Source organism: Saccostrea echinata, unplaced genomic scaffold (assembly GCF_033153115.1).
Source record: "Saccostrea echinata isolate AGI-Se365-2 ecotype Australia unplaced genomic scaffold, CSIRO_AGI_Sech_v1 ptg000061l, whole genome shotgun sequence".
Classification (NCBI taxonomy): Eukaryota; Metazoa; Mollusca; class Bivalvia; order Ostreida; family Ostreidae; genus Saccostrea; species Saccostrea echinata.
This window is the reverse complement of record NW_026889810.1, coordinates 1,760,032-1,774,275: the sequence shown is the minus strand read 5'-3', so window position 1 is coordinate 1,774,275 and position 14,244 is coordinate 1,760,032. Positions and strand designations below refer to the sequence as shown.

The window sequence follows — 14,244 nt, the reverse complement described above, 5'->3', positions numbered from 1 at the left end:
GATAAATGAAATAAAATTTCTTAATCGTCCTTGTTTGACATCAATGTAAACTTTGAATATTGAAAACATAGAAAGAATTGTTAATTATCAACTTTGTTGCCTGCTTAATTCGCAAATTGTTTATGAGAAAGGATGCAGGTGGATCTATTATACAACATAAGAACTAAATTACTAATGTTTTGTGTGAACTTCGTATATAGTCCTCTACAAAGACATTGATAAGATAACACAGCAGAATAATATTCATATACAAAATTAATGAGTGTTAACTAAATAACTTATTTTTTATACATATCTGTACACAGACCCTGATATGTCTTCATTTTTCGCAGGGAATTACAATAATGTTGGTCTTAAATGCATACATGCACGTATATTTAATTTAGCCATTTTGTACACAAAGACCAATGCTGGCTCTAAATAAAGAAAAGTCTATGATATTTATATAACATGATTTTCTTTTCCTTAAGAACAACGTCTTCTGAAGAACTGCATGCTTAGGCAATTCATTGAAGAAAAAAAATTATTAATTGTTTTACACGTAGATGCTTAGCGAAAACTTAATATTTTTGAATCGTGTATTATGTTAAACGGAAGGTTACCCCTTTCAAATTTAAGCCCCCTCCCCTCCTTCAAAAAATGGAGAGAAAATAGTTTCTTTCGATATTTAGGTATAATGTACTGATGTGGTGATTGTCAATACTTCTACATGTACAAACATTTCTTTATACGTGCCGTCCATTTCTTGATTTTTATACCCCTACATGCACCATTACTTATTTTAAAAAAAACTGCACTGAAAACTGTTTACTCAAACCATAGGCCTGTATAATTTCAGTTTGGAGCACAAACTTTACCAGAAAGTTAATACGTTCATAACTAGCAAACCTTACCAGAAATTACCAGAAAAAAGTTATATATGAAAGATACAGGGCGATACTGGCTGAACGGCTAAAGCCACGTATATATATACAGCCCTGCACATCAACGAGTATACACCGGGCATTATTTTCCAACAAATCAGATGATTAAATATTGACAAATTGTTACCAGTTACGACTAAAATTCTGAACGCAATGGACATGATTGTAGGTTACCTACATGTATAATAATTCTGAGCTTATTTTAATCATGTGTTTCAGGTCAGTAGCAACAGTTTCAAAAGTGGGGGGGGGGGGCTTCCATAAAAATCTGACAAGCCAACAAAAAAAATAAAAATAAGAAGAGCATAACCATTTACTTTCACCCCCTGCCCCCCTCCTCCCCCCCCCCCCCCCCGCATTCTACGGGCCGGTGTTTTCCAAGTTAAAATACTGTTTTCCCTACCTTTGCTTAGATATTGATTCGTTTTTTCCACCTTGTGTTTACTCTCTTTTTTTTTTATAAATCAATTTTCAAACTTAATGTGAAAAATTCTGATACATTATAACGGTGAGAATTATCTTAACTATTAAAGGCAAAGATGTTTGAAGTAAAATATAGCAAATAGAAAAAAGTGCAGCAATTTCGTCCACTGATTATTATTGATATCAGGCTAAAATCGAAACCAAAAAAGGAGGGGGTTCAAAATAGTATCTAAAGCCGAACAAGAGAAAAAAAATCATCAAATCTTTATTATTCTTGAACCATCCTTGCTGGTAATTAAATTATTTTGTCTTGATTTTCACTAGTGTATACTAGTCTAACATACCCTGATTCCTTCTACTAACTAGCAATTGTTGACACCGAACTTTTCCATCATCACTAAAAATAAAATATACTGTTCTGTATACATGTCATGTAGTTCATTTGCATGCCAAATGCAGATCGAAATTTACGGCAGACTTCAAAGGACAACATTCTTGTCACAAAATAAAAAACAGCTGATAAAGAGTCATCAAACGTTTATTTTGAGGGGCGCAACAGGAAATAAGCTTTGTTTTCTCTACTGTAAAAAATATGTTTAGGGACGTATGGCATGTCCACTATGCCCTCCCCCCCCCCCCTAATTTTCTACGGTCCTCAACTAATATTCATTTTCTGACGCTTCAAATTCTAAAACATATATACATGTATAAAGGTTTAACATCTTTCGTTGTGACATTATACATTAATCAGAATAATGAATAATTTAATGAAAAAGTAGGGGGGGGGGGGTAACCGGACATTTTCTGTTTGGATGGGTACTACGTAACCCCCCCCCCCCCAAGTCAAATGATTTGAGGGGTCACACCAGAAACATAAAATGTCTCTGGTCACTCTCAGAAAACCTCTTTGTTTTCTATAGTATACTAATTATCAGCAAATTTATTGAGGAACACCCCCTTTCTATGATTAGTGAAGAACTTCACTAAGGATATGAACTCATAATCACCGTAATAGGGAAATTATATAATATGTAAAAACTTTTATTACCCTCTAACATAATTAACGTAAACAGGTTCCGTTTCCCATAATGCATCGCTCTGCAGAGGCTTTAATTTCATTGGTCAATTTTCACGAGGCGCCATTTTTGGAGTTGAGCAAGACGGAGATGGACTCGGGTGTAAGGTGCAAATGTGAAAAGTTAACGATGTTTTCGCCACCCAGTATCTTTAAAACTATGAAAAATGCAATGATCAACAACCAAGAATTAGTGTACGTATATTTTTATATACTTTTTACGGTAAATAATATTAATATTGGGCAGAACAAATCTTTCCCATCGAAGACCACATTCGTTTTGACGCCATTTTGAAAAGTTTGATATCAAAGTTTTAAATATGTTAGTTTACACATTGAAAAAACGGAAAGAGAAACTTGAATTATACAATATTTAGTGTTTTACGTTCAATCATAGATGTATAGATAGTAGACTTTGTATAGTTAGGCCCTATGGCACCACATTTGTCTTTTTCCATGCTGTATGTTGTATGTTAACGTTTCGCCTTTGTAGATTTTTTTTAATGAAAATGAATGCTTACTATAATAGTTCTCTCTCTATATAAATAAATGAAAAGTGTATGAAATTTTTTTCGTTGTTAAATCGGATAATAATGTTTGTACCGAATATGGTTTCTTTGTTTAATACAGACAAACATATATCCGGTTTGAATACATGTGTTCAGGGAATGCAACTTGTACTTTTGGACTTCTGGAACTTTTTATGATGTAACGACAAGGTGAAAATGAATTATTTCTCCTACTAAATTACGATTAAGTCATCAATATTTAAACAAAAGGTGTCCGCAATCTCAACTTATCAGATTATTCACGAAGGACATCATCATCGATGGAAATTTAAACAGTTAAAAGAGAGAGTTCTGACTATTGTAAGCCGCCTTTATTTGGCAGATAATATTAGAAATTATGAAGAATCATTAGAACAATTTAAATAGATTGTCTGTAACTAGAGTACATATACATCTTACAAAGTCATAACACAACCCTTATTCATATGCATAATGATGATATGTATAGGGAAAATGTATTGGTTTGTAAGTACTGTCTTTAATAATATAACAACTGTTTAACAATTTAGTGATAGATTGTAAATTGAAATAGTTTACTGTTCAAAAGACAAAATTTCTCATGTGTGACCTGCTGAGAGATTTACTGAAAATGTTAAAAATAATAAGCCTACAAGATGTACAAATATTGATCATTTTGGATAGTATTTCAAGTAATGCAAATGAATCATCTGAGTAACAATCATCAGTTATTGATGGTGGTCGCAACATCATAGAAGTCTAATGGTAAAAATATGTGAATCGTTATTTGTTTGAAATTTTTGTTTGATATATGTTGTATGATAACGATAAATTTTTGTTTGTTTATTTTATTCCTCCCTGGTAGTTGTTGAAGTTTTGGCCATTATTAAAAATACTTTTGTTTGATCAGATGTACTCAGGGTTGTCTCTAAGACCTGGGGGCCGAGGAATTTCCCCAACTATAATGATGTAAATAATCCCCCGGTTATTTCGATAATCCTCCTAAACTCCCTAGTAAGGGAGGAACCCCAGTTCCCCTTCTACGTTTTAAATGTCCCCTTCTATTTCAATTCTTAGGGACAACCCTGTGTACTTCGACCCAAATTTTGTGAAATAGGTAAGAAGGTAGGTAGATTTTTTTTTGGCAGTATCTAACAAATTGATTTTTTGTCATACAAAAACACAGAATTAGAAATTTATTGATGTTTCATTACACACTGGACAGCTAGACAGGTTTAATATTTATTGCTCTCGTTAAAACAAGTGTCTTGGAGAAATTATAAACCTCAACTTTATAATGAAACAAACTTTATTTCCCTGGAACCCCCCCCCCCAAAAAAAAAAATGAAGTAAAATTAAAATACTTAAAAAAATAATTGGGTAGGGGTGATTTTGATGGATCTTTTGGAGTACATCAAACAAATCAGTCATAGCTCACCTGAGCCAATTGAGCTTTCTGATCAAAATTTGTCTGTCGCTGTCATTGTCTTAAACTTTTCACATTTGAATCTTCTTCTCAAGAACCACAGGGCCAATTTCAATCAAACTTGCTACAAAGTATCCTTGGGTAAAGGGGATTCAACTTTATTTAAATGAAGGACCATATCTTCTTCTAAGGGGAGATAATTACAAATAAATGAAAAATTAATGGCATCATTTAAAATCTTCTTTTCTGGAACCACTGGGCCAGGAAAAATTAAACTTATTTGGAAGCATCCTCAGGAAGTGTAGATTCAAATTTGTTTAAATCATGACCCCCGGGTGTAGAGTGGGGCCACAGTACGTTCTATTTCCACTATGGAAGAGTTATACTTCTTAGTGCACAGTGCCACTCTTTTGTGAAAAAGTCGGAAAATGTACAAATCTCGCGGGATTTCATAAACATGTAAACATGGTAAACAATATGTTGAATGTCAATAAACAAATCCTACGAAAATGCAAATGAAATATTTTATTGTTGTGAACTTTATATACATCAAGAGTAGGAATGACAACGATATCAATTGATGTCTATTGTTGATCGTATGTATGATACAGTATCTATTTATCGTATGGTACCTCTAAATACAATACCGGTACACATGCCTCGGAAATGTCGTATTTTTTATTAATGGATCATTATGGATGATAAATTTAGGGTTCTCCCTCTCTCACATATGTCTTTTAGTTCTTCTATTCTTTAATTGGAATGACAAATACATTTAACATTTAAAACTTGATTGAGATTGGCAGGTTTGTATTATCCGCAACGCCATGCTGTCCCAGTCAGACGGCCAAACGCGCCTCTAATTTTGAAGAGTTCACTGATGGAAATAAAACGTATTGATGATCAAGTTTTACGTAGGAATACATAGGATAAAATCTTTGAAAATCTTCTTCACTAGAACCACTGTATCAGGAAAGATGAAACTTATGTTGAAACATCCTCAGCTAGTGTAAATTCAAGTTCGTTCAAATCATGAACCCCGGGGTAGGACGGGGCTACAATGAAGGATCAAAGTACATAGGAAAAATCTTAGAAATTTCTTCTATTCAAGAACAGCAAAGCCATGATTTGTCATATTTATATGGAAGCATCTTCAGGTAGTGTAGATGCAAGTTTGTTCAAATCATGACCCCCTTGGGTAGGATGGGGCCACAATCAGCGATCAACATTTTACTAACAATACTGATACATAGGAAAGATCTTTAAAATTCTTCTAAAGACCAATATAGTCAAAATAAGTCATAATAATATAAAAGCATCCTGAAGTAATGTAGATTCAATTTATTCAAATCATGACACCCCCCCTCCCTCCCCAGGAGAATAAAGGGGCCATAACAGGGAATCATAGTTATACAGTAAAACTCATTTAGTACGAACACGGATATTGTAAATTCACGGATATAGTGAAGTTTTCTTGGATCCCCAGCGAAATAAATTTCATTAATTCCTTATATGGATATAACAAATAAAGGATATAGCGAAGTAATTTCACAGGTCCCAGTGACTTCGTTATAACCGAGTTTTACTGTAAAAAGGAAGGAAAGGAATATATCAATAAAAATTTTCTTCTTAAGAACAGCAATGCTAATATGTATCATATTAATTCAAAAGCATCCTTCGAAAGTATAGAATTCATACCCCCCCCCCCCTCCCGAACCACTTTTATATTTAAACTTTTAAATACAGAACTGATTTATGCTTTTTCCTACCCAAAGTGCTCAGGTGAGCAAAGTGGCACCTAGGACTCTTGTTTATTGTTGGTCTTATAAGTGAAATCAGAATGCAATACAGTGTAGTAACTCTACATAATATATTCTTTCAGAGAGAAGACAATTGACATTAAAGGAGAACCAGTAACTAAAGATGTATGATGAATCAAGATGTGATCATGTGGTAAGTGGTAATAAATTCAATCATAAATAGGCATGTATGACAATTGCATTAAAAGAAAAGAACTTGATTCCAATTTTAATTGGAATGTTGAACTACCAGCTGAAAACTACAACAGGTTAGGCATAATAAAAAAAATGTTTGTTTACGGTTACCCCCCCCCCCCCAATATCTAATAGCCAACACAATTTTTTTTTTCGTTGTAAAAATCCATAAGTCACTCATTCGTCAGTTTAACTTTTACATGCATTTTAATCTACCTACCAACCCTATTTTATTTCAGCATGTAACAGTAAACAAACATATTTTTTTGTTTGGCCTTATGAAATTGTATGGCTTGGAGTCTTTTTCACTTCTCTATAAAATTTTCTGTCTGGATGATGTCAAGCATAATATACACCATGCAGTGAGGATTTTAGTTCACCTGAGCTAAAAACTCGAGTGAACTTTTCTGATACCTTTTGTTTTGTCTTTTGTCCATCAAACTGTCGATCCATCAGTGAGCTTTTCACATTTTCAACTTCTTCTCAAGAACCACTAATTTTAACCAAGGTTGACACAAAGTAAGGATATTTTAAATTGTACAGAGGAAGCCCCATCCCCCCCCCCCTTCACCCCAAGGGGAAATGATCAACTCTTTCAGATATTATTGATATGATCATTGTTGAGCAATTTATAATTTTGTAACCTGTAGACTTTATTTTAAGAATAATGAATATTTGTTTAAGAGTCCTTTTGTCAAGGTTCAAAGTTCAATTAAAATTATTTTGTGATACATGTATTTGAGGATTCGAGATATCAGGAGTAAAATATTTAAAGAATACTTCCAATTACTTCGACATATCTGTGGTATTCAAGATCCCAAAGTTCAACTGTATGGCTATGCTAAAGTAGTAAATATTATAACTTACTAAAACTTTCTAACATTGAAATATGTTAAATGAAACAAGACAAAAATGAAAAATAAAAATTTACTGATTTCTGGCTGGTCAGTATTTTGATAACTTTAATTTCTAAAATATTCAATGAAACACTTTGAAGCTTTAACTGTAGGTATATGTTAACTAAATATACTATAAGATAATATTTATAAATGAGAAGTTTTGAACAAACATTACAACATTCGTGTATGTAAATTGGGGGTAAAAACTGGTTATCGGTAATGGCTATCGCCTTAATTTTCAATGACATAAAACAAGATTTAGAATGCAGGTAAATAATACTAGTAAGTGTCTGTACATATGATATAGCATATAGAACTTGTACTGAATGTTGATTAGCTAAATCTTGAATGGCTGATATGTTGGTTGTTTTTGATGAAATTTAGATTATTTGTATGTAAACTGAGTGTAAATGCAATATGAAATTATTCATAAGGTATTAAACATGATTAAAACATGTGTATGCAATGCAACATATGATGAATTCATATTGACTTGTATGGATATAGCTTAACATGTTTGTGCATTGTTTTTTTAGGGTCCTGTTCTGCAGATGCCATGAGATGATCTGTCTGTCCATCTGATATCACTTGTCCTGAGTATATTTTTTCTCCTCTTAGCCCAATCTCACTCAAATTTAACTCATAGAGTGCCTGTGGATGGAGGGTAAAAAGTGACCTTGGACCAATTATCAAGGTCAAAGGTCAGTATCAAAACACACTATATATCTTTATTTAAAGTCCTTGTCCAGAGCATAATTTTTCTCCCTTGGTGTGATCTTGCTTGTGTGCCATGGGATGAAGGGTTTTTAGTGATCTTTAACAAAATTTCTAGGTCAAATGTCAAGAAGAAAAAAAAAATTCGTAATATCCTTGTCCAGAGCACATTTCTCTCCAATTCACTCAACTAAAAGCAGTGTTCTACATGTACGAGATGGTCATATTCTCAATCTTACCTGCTTTAATATTAATCTGGCTTAAAACCTTACTATGTAATGTTCATGATTCGGATTTCATGTCATTAAATTTAAAGACTGAAACTAATTATAATCACTGATATTGGTACATTAAAGGACATTGAGTGATCTTGTAAGATTTTTAAATAATATTCAAGCATACAATTCTTACATCAAATAATAATTTTATATGAAAATATATTGCAGATCGACGCAGATGATGTGAAGAAAATACAACGGAAGCTGACGTTGAAAGAAGTATAGAGTATTTAAAGAAGTTTTTATGAATGGACTTAGATGTGAAAGACTACTTCATTGTGTACCAAGATATATGATTTTATTTATTTTGATATCATTTTCAAATAATGTTTTTGCACATCAAAAGAATTATTAAACATATGATTTGATAATGCTTTTTCCTTTTTATACATTTTCTTGATAGATTTTGAAAAGAAAACACAGTTTACCAAGGAAATTAATAATATATATTTTGATTTAAACCTGCTGTTCTCTTTTCACATTCTAGACAAGAAAGATTAACCATGGAAAATACAGGGATCCTTGAGCTTCCAGTTGCTTGTCAATCATTTTTCGAAATTGAAATGCTCAACCTACCCTGTAGTTTCCATGGTATGGAAATTATTACACCACAATTACACATTGCTTCCCGTCTCAGAAAAATAAGGGAATCGAGAAGTTTCCCTGTAATTTCCTTTTATGAGACACCAGGTAATTCCACCAAGTTTCCATCACACGGAAACCGCTACGCTCCAATTCCATATAGTTTCCTGAGTCATGGAAACTTGAGGAATCACGAGGTTTCCTCTAGTTTCCGTTCATGGGAAATCTGAGGATTCCATCGAGTTTCCATTCCATGGAAACCACTACGCTCCGATTCCACATAGTTTCCTAATTATGGAAGCCAGTGGAATCTTCAGGTTTCCCATTATGGGAAACTACATGGAGGCTCAGGAAACTTCAGGTTTCCTGAGGTTTCCGTGGTTCGGGATACCTTATGGAATCGGAGCGTAGTAGTTTCCATGGTACGGAAACTTGACGGAATTACCTGGCATCCGCTGCGGAAACCACTAGGAAACATGATGTAAACATGAGGTTTCCATGTGGTTTCCATATAGTTTCCCATGACGGGAAACTGCTTATTTCACCCAGTGGGGGGAACCAGTTTACCAAGTTTGATGTATCTCGAGTGAAAAGTTAAGATATTAAGTGATCAGTATATTATTGTCCAGATTGACCTTGAGCTTTGACATTGTGAGATTAAATCAATAAGGGTTATCTACTCATTAAGGAAAATCAATGAACCAAGTTTGGTGTCTATCAAGCAATGGGTCCTCAAGATATTGAGTGGTCAGTATCTTATGTCCAGTTGACCCTAGACCTTTTGACTCACATGAAGAGGGGTTACTATTAAAAAGAACAAGAGTTCCAAGTTTGTTGCCTGTAGACCAAAGGGATCTGAAGACATAGATCGGAAATTATATTCGTATGTACAATTTGACCCTTCACTTTCGTTTCTGTGACCTAAGAATGTAGTAGTCATCTAGTCTTCGGGGGGTACCAATGTTTCAGATTTGATATCTGTCAAGTAAAGGTCCTTCGGATGAGACCGTATAAACCGAGGTCCCGTGTCGCAGTAGGTGCTGGCACGAAAAAGATCCCTCACTGCTCAATGGCCGTAAGTGCCGAGTATAGGACAAAATTTGCAGCTCTCCACCGGCAAGTGGTGGCATCTCCATATGAGTGAAAGATTCTCGAGAGGGACGTTAAACAACATACAATCAATCAATCATCTGTCAAGTAAATGGTTCTGAAAATAGTGAATGAACAATAAAGTAGTTTTACCCTTGACCTTTGACCTCTAAATATGTAGTGATCATATATTCTTCAGGGGTTGGCCATGTATTGAGTTTGATGTTCGCCAAGCAAAGAGTTCGCAAGATATTGAGCGGTCAATATCCTTATGTCGAGTTTGACCCTTAAATTGACAAAAAACATTTTTGAGTCGGGCTATTTTTAGCCAGTGGGTCGGGAAAGGGCAAACCAGCACTTTTTAGGTCACCTGAGTCACTCAGGTGACCTATTGCTATCCGTTTTTGTTCGTCGTCGTGCGATGTGCGTTAACATTTGAACATTTTTAGCTTCTTCTCTGAAACCGCTCAACCAATTTCAACCAAATTTGGCATATAGCATCTATGGTTAAAGGAAAACAAAAATTGTGAATTTCATGGTCCCTGCCCCCCTGGGGCCTGAGGGGTGGGGCTAAAACCACCAAAATAAATGCAATCTTTAAAAATCTTCTTCTTTACTCCTGGACATCAAGCAGTCAAACTGTTGGCATGATTGTAATTATCATTGAGCCATCTACCAAAATTGTGAAATTCATGGCCCCAGGTTCAGGTTCAAATTATTATATAGTGAAAATGCAATAATTCTTTAAAAAATCTTCTCCTCTGCTCCTAGGTATTAAGCTGATGAACTAAGTACATATTTATGATGAGCAAGAGTGCCTATTCAAGAATTGTGAATTTCATGCCCCTATGTCAGGGGTTCTGGTGTTAGGGCGGGGCTCTACTGATTATATAGTGAAAATGCATTAATTCTTTGAAAATCTGCACCTCTGCTCCTGGGTATTAAGCCAGAGTTATGATGAGCAAGAGTGTCTCTTCCAAAATTGTGAATTTCATGGCCCACCTGGGTCAGAGGTTTCGGGGGTTGGGGGGCTTATTAATAAATTATCTGCTTAATACCCACTTATCTGCTTCTGGGTATTAAGCTGATGAACTAAGTACATAGTTATGATGAACAAGAGTGTCTCTTCCAAGATTCCAAGCTTGTGAATTTAATGGCCCCTGGGTCAGGGGTTCCATGTTGGGGGGGGGGGCTTATTTATTATATACTGAAAATAAATTGATGCGTTGAAAATCTTCTCTTCTGCCCCTTGGTATTTTTTAAACAAACTAAATACATAGTTATGATTAGAAAGGATGCCTCTTCCAAAATTTTGAATTTCATGGCCCCTGGGTCAGGGGTTCTTGCGCTTGGGTGGGGTTCTATTGATTAATTAGCAAAATGCACTAATGCTTTGAAAAACTTTTCCTCTGCCCCTGAGTACTAAGCAAACGAACTAAATGCAATAATATCTATGTAAGTGTATTAAATATGATTGTAAGTAAATGTGCCTTTACTTTGATTCTGGGTATCTAGGAGGCCGAGTACACAATTATGATGTGAAGCAAATGAGAGTTACGCCCCTTTGCTAAATATTCTTTATCAAGAATCCTTGTATATAATTTAATTAACAGGTTATTTGATTGAATGAGAATACAAGAAAGATTGTTATATAAATATATAGAAACAAAATAAAAATGAATGTTTGGTTATATGCTCCCGGGTATTAAAAATGAATGTTTGGTTTAAATGAGCATAGTATGCTCAAAGTCAGCTTCTTGCCTGGAGATTGACATAAAGATTATTTATATATTTAGCAAAAGTTGTAATTGTACACAGTATGTTTACACTGTGGTGATCTAAGTTAATGTCACTGATAGAAGAGTTATGGTTGACAAGAGACTGGATGTTGTTTTATACTTTATCAAAGTGAACAAAGAATCACAAAGAGCCAGGATGACTTATTGTAATTAGTGATAAGTGGCAAATAGTCACGTTGTATGCCTAAGTCTGTGTGTACTGAATTGTAGCACTAGGCAAGTGACAAAAACATCTGTATATATTGAATACATTACACAATAGGCAAGTTTCCTTTGTATGTGTATATTTTACATTCATCGTAACTGTAAGACTTGGGAAAACCAAGTATGATCCAAAGGAGATCACTCTGGTCTAGCACGTTACAATAAGCAAGGGTATTTTAACCAGATTTCTAGCTCATCTCAACGAAGTCGAGATGAGCTTACGCTATACTCCCGGCGTCGGCGTATCGGTTAAAGTTTTAGGAGAAAGTCAATTCCCAAGTAACTTTAAGCCCAACCTAGACCAAACTTGGATGGATGATGCATCTAGGGATGGACACTACCGCACTTGCTTCGGATGCTGAATCTGACCAAGATTTTCCAGATGAGTGACCAGGTTAAAGTTTTTGGAGCAGGTCCATTCCCAAGTAACTATAAGCCCTACCTGGACTAAACTTGATGGATGATGCGAAAAGGAATGTTCACTACCACACTTGCTTCAGATGCTTGATCTGAGCCAGATTTTCCTGATGAGTGACTAGGTAAAGATTTTGGAACAAGTCCATTCGCAAGTAACTGTAAGCCCTTCCTGCACCAAACTTTAATGGATGATGCATCTAGGGATGTACACTAACCAACCTGCTGCGGATGCTAGATCCGACCTAGATTTTCCACATGAGTGGATTTTAGCCATATTTTAACCAAATTAGCATGGATGATATATCTAGGATGGACACTTCCAGACTTGCTTTAGATTCTGAATTAGACCTTCATTTTCTAAATGTTTTACCAGGTTAATGTTTTTGGAGTAGCTATATAATATTATGGCCTGTAATGATTATACTTGCATAGATGGTGCATCTAAGGATGAAAACTTCCAGACTTGCTTTGGATGTTAGAACTGACCAAAATTTCTTGAATATTTTAAAAGTTTTTGAGCAGGTCTTTTTCCAGGTAACTATAAGTCCTACTTAAACCAAACTTGCATGGATATTGATTTTGGGATGTATACTAACAAGAAAAAAATATGATGTGAGATTTGCCTTACTTATAGATAACATTCGTTGAGGTCAGCTTCGTAATCTTTGATTACCTGTTTGAAATTCTTGGGCAACCTTGCTTCGTCTGTCAGTGAATTTAGTTTTATAGTTCCGTGGATCCTTTACAGTGTTGGATTATACTCAGGTGACCGTTAGGGCCCTTGGGCCTCTTGTTTAATGAACCCATCCTATTTTTGCCTTTTATTGATTATCTCCACTTGGAAGGAGATTCGGCCCTTCATTTTAAAAAAAATTATAATTCCATTTACCAAGGAATGCTTTGTACCAAATATGGTTATAACTGACCTAATGGTTTTTGAGAAGACGTTATATATGTGAAAAGTTAACAGACGGACGGACGGGCTACGGGTTATAAAAAAAGCTTTGGTTAGCTAAAAACGGTTTTAGATTAAAAAGCAAACACTGACATTGTTAATTAAAATTTTATTTCATTTAGGAATCTGGCACTTTTTTAATTCAGGAGAAAAAATATTAGCAAAAAAAGGACTTGACAGATAAAATTAAAAACCTTGAACCTAGATAACAGAAATTAAAATTAAAGTGGGAAAAAATGTCATAAGAAGAACAGTCTTTGTTATAGATTATGACATATTAATCATTAGAATTAATATTAATAAAATCATTAGAATTTGACCTACAATACTGTTAAACTGTTGGGATTGTGTTGACTGTGTAAATTTAATTTTTCAGAGAACAGACACATTACAATGATTCTACGCATTGTACAGTTACTTCTGTATGTGTTACATACCCAGGCTTACGGTAAGATTCAGACATATCCTCTAAAATTATTTTTATAAATAATGGAAATGGACTTAATCACTTGTAAATGCATATGCAATCATTACAATAGAGAATACCATACTATACGCATAAAACGTATGCAATTCACCAAAATTTATTGTACATGTACGTTTCAAAAGTTTATTAACTTCATTGTGATTGTACAGCTTTCAAATATTAAATCAGGAATCTCAGACGAATATACCCTTAATATACAATAGTCTTTAGATTCAAAATATTGTCAAAGTCATAAAACAAAATTACAGTTGAGCCTTAAAACGAAAGAGGTCCAAAAGATCAAAGGTTTCCTTGATTTATAGAAGTAAGGAGCTACGTGTGTATTTAAAGTGTACTTTTCCGGTAAACAGATTATTTTATGCTCGGAGAGAATTCTTGGTCTTGGATACAAAAAAGAATATTTCATTGGCTGTTTCGCCATCGCCCTGCCATCTCCGCTTGTCTGTTTTTGA

General features: G+C 34.4%; 1 long non-coding RNA gene across 1 annotated transcript; it reads left to right on the top strand.

The window, feature by feature from the left end:
- The first annotated feature begins 6,267 nt into the window (after positions 1 to 6,267).
- LOC133175123 (uncharacterized) lies at positions 6,268 to 8,467 on the top strand. The gene is made up of 3 exons (XR_009719233.1): positions 6,268 to 6,327; positions 7,804 to 7,968; positions 8,428 to 8,467. It is a non-coding gene; the product is annotated as an uncharacterized LOC133175123 (long non-coding RNA).
- The last annotated feature ends 5,777 nt before the right edge of the window (positions 8,468 to 14,244 follow it).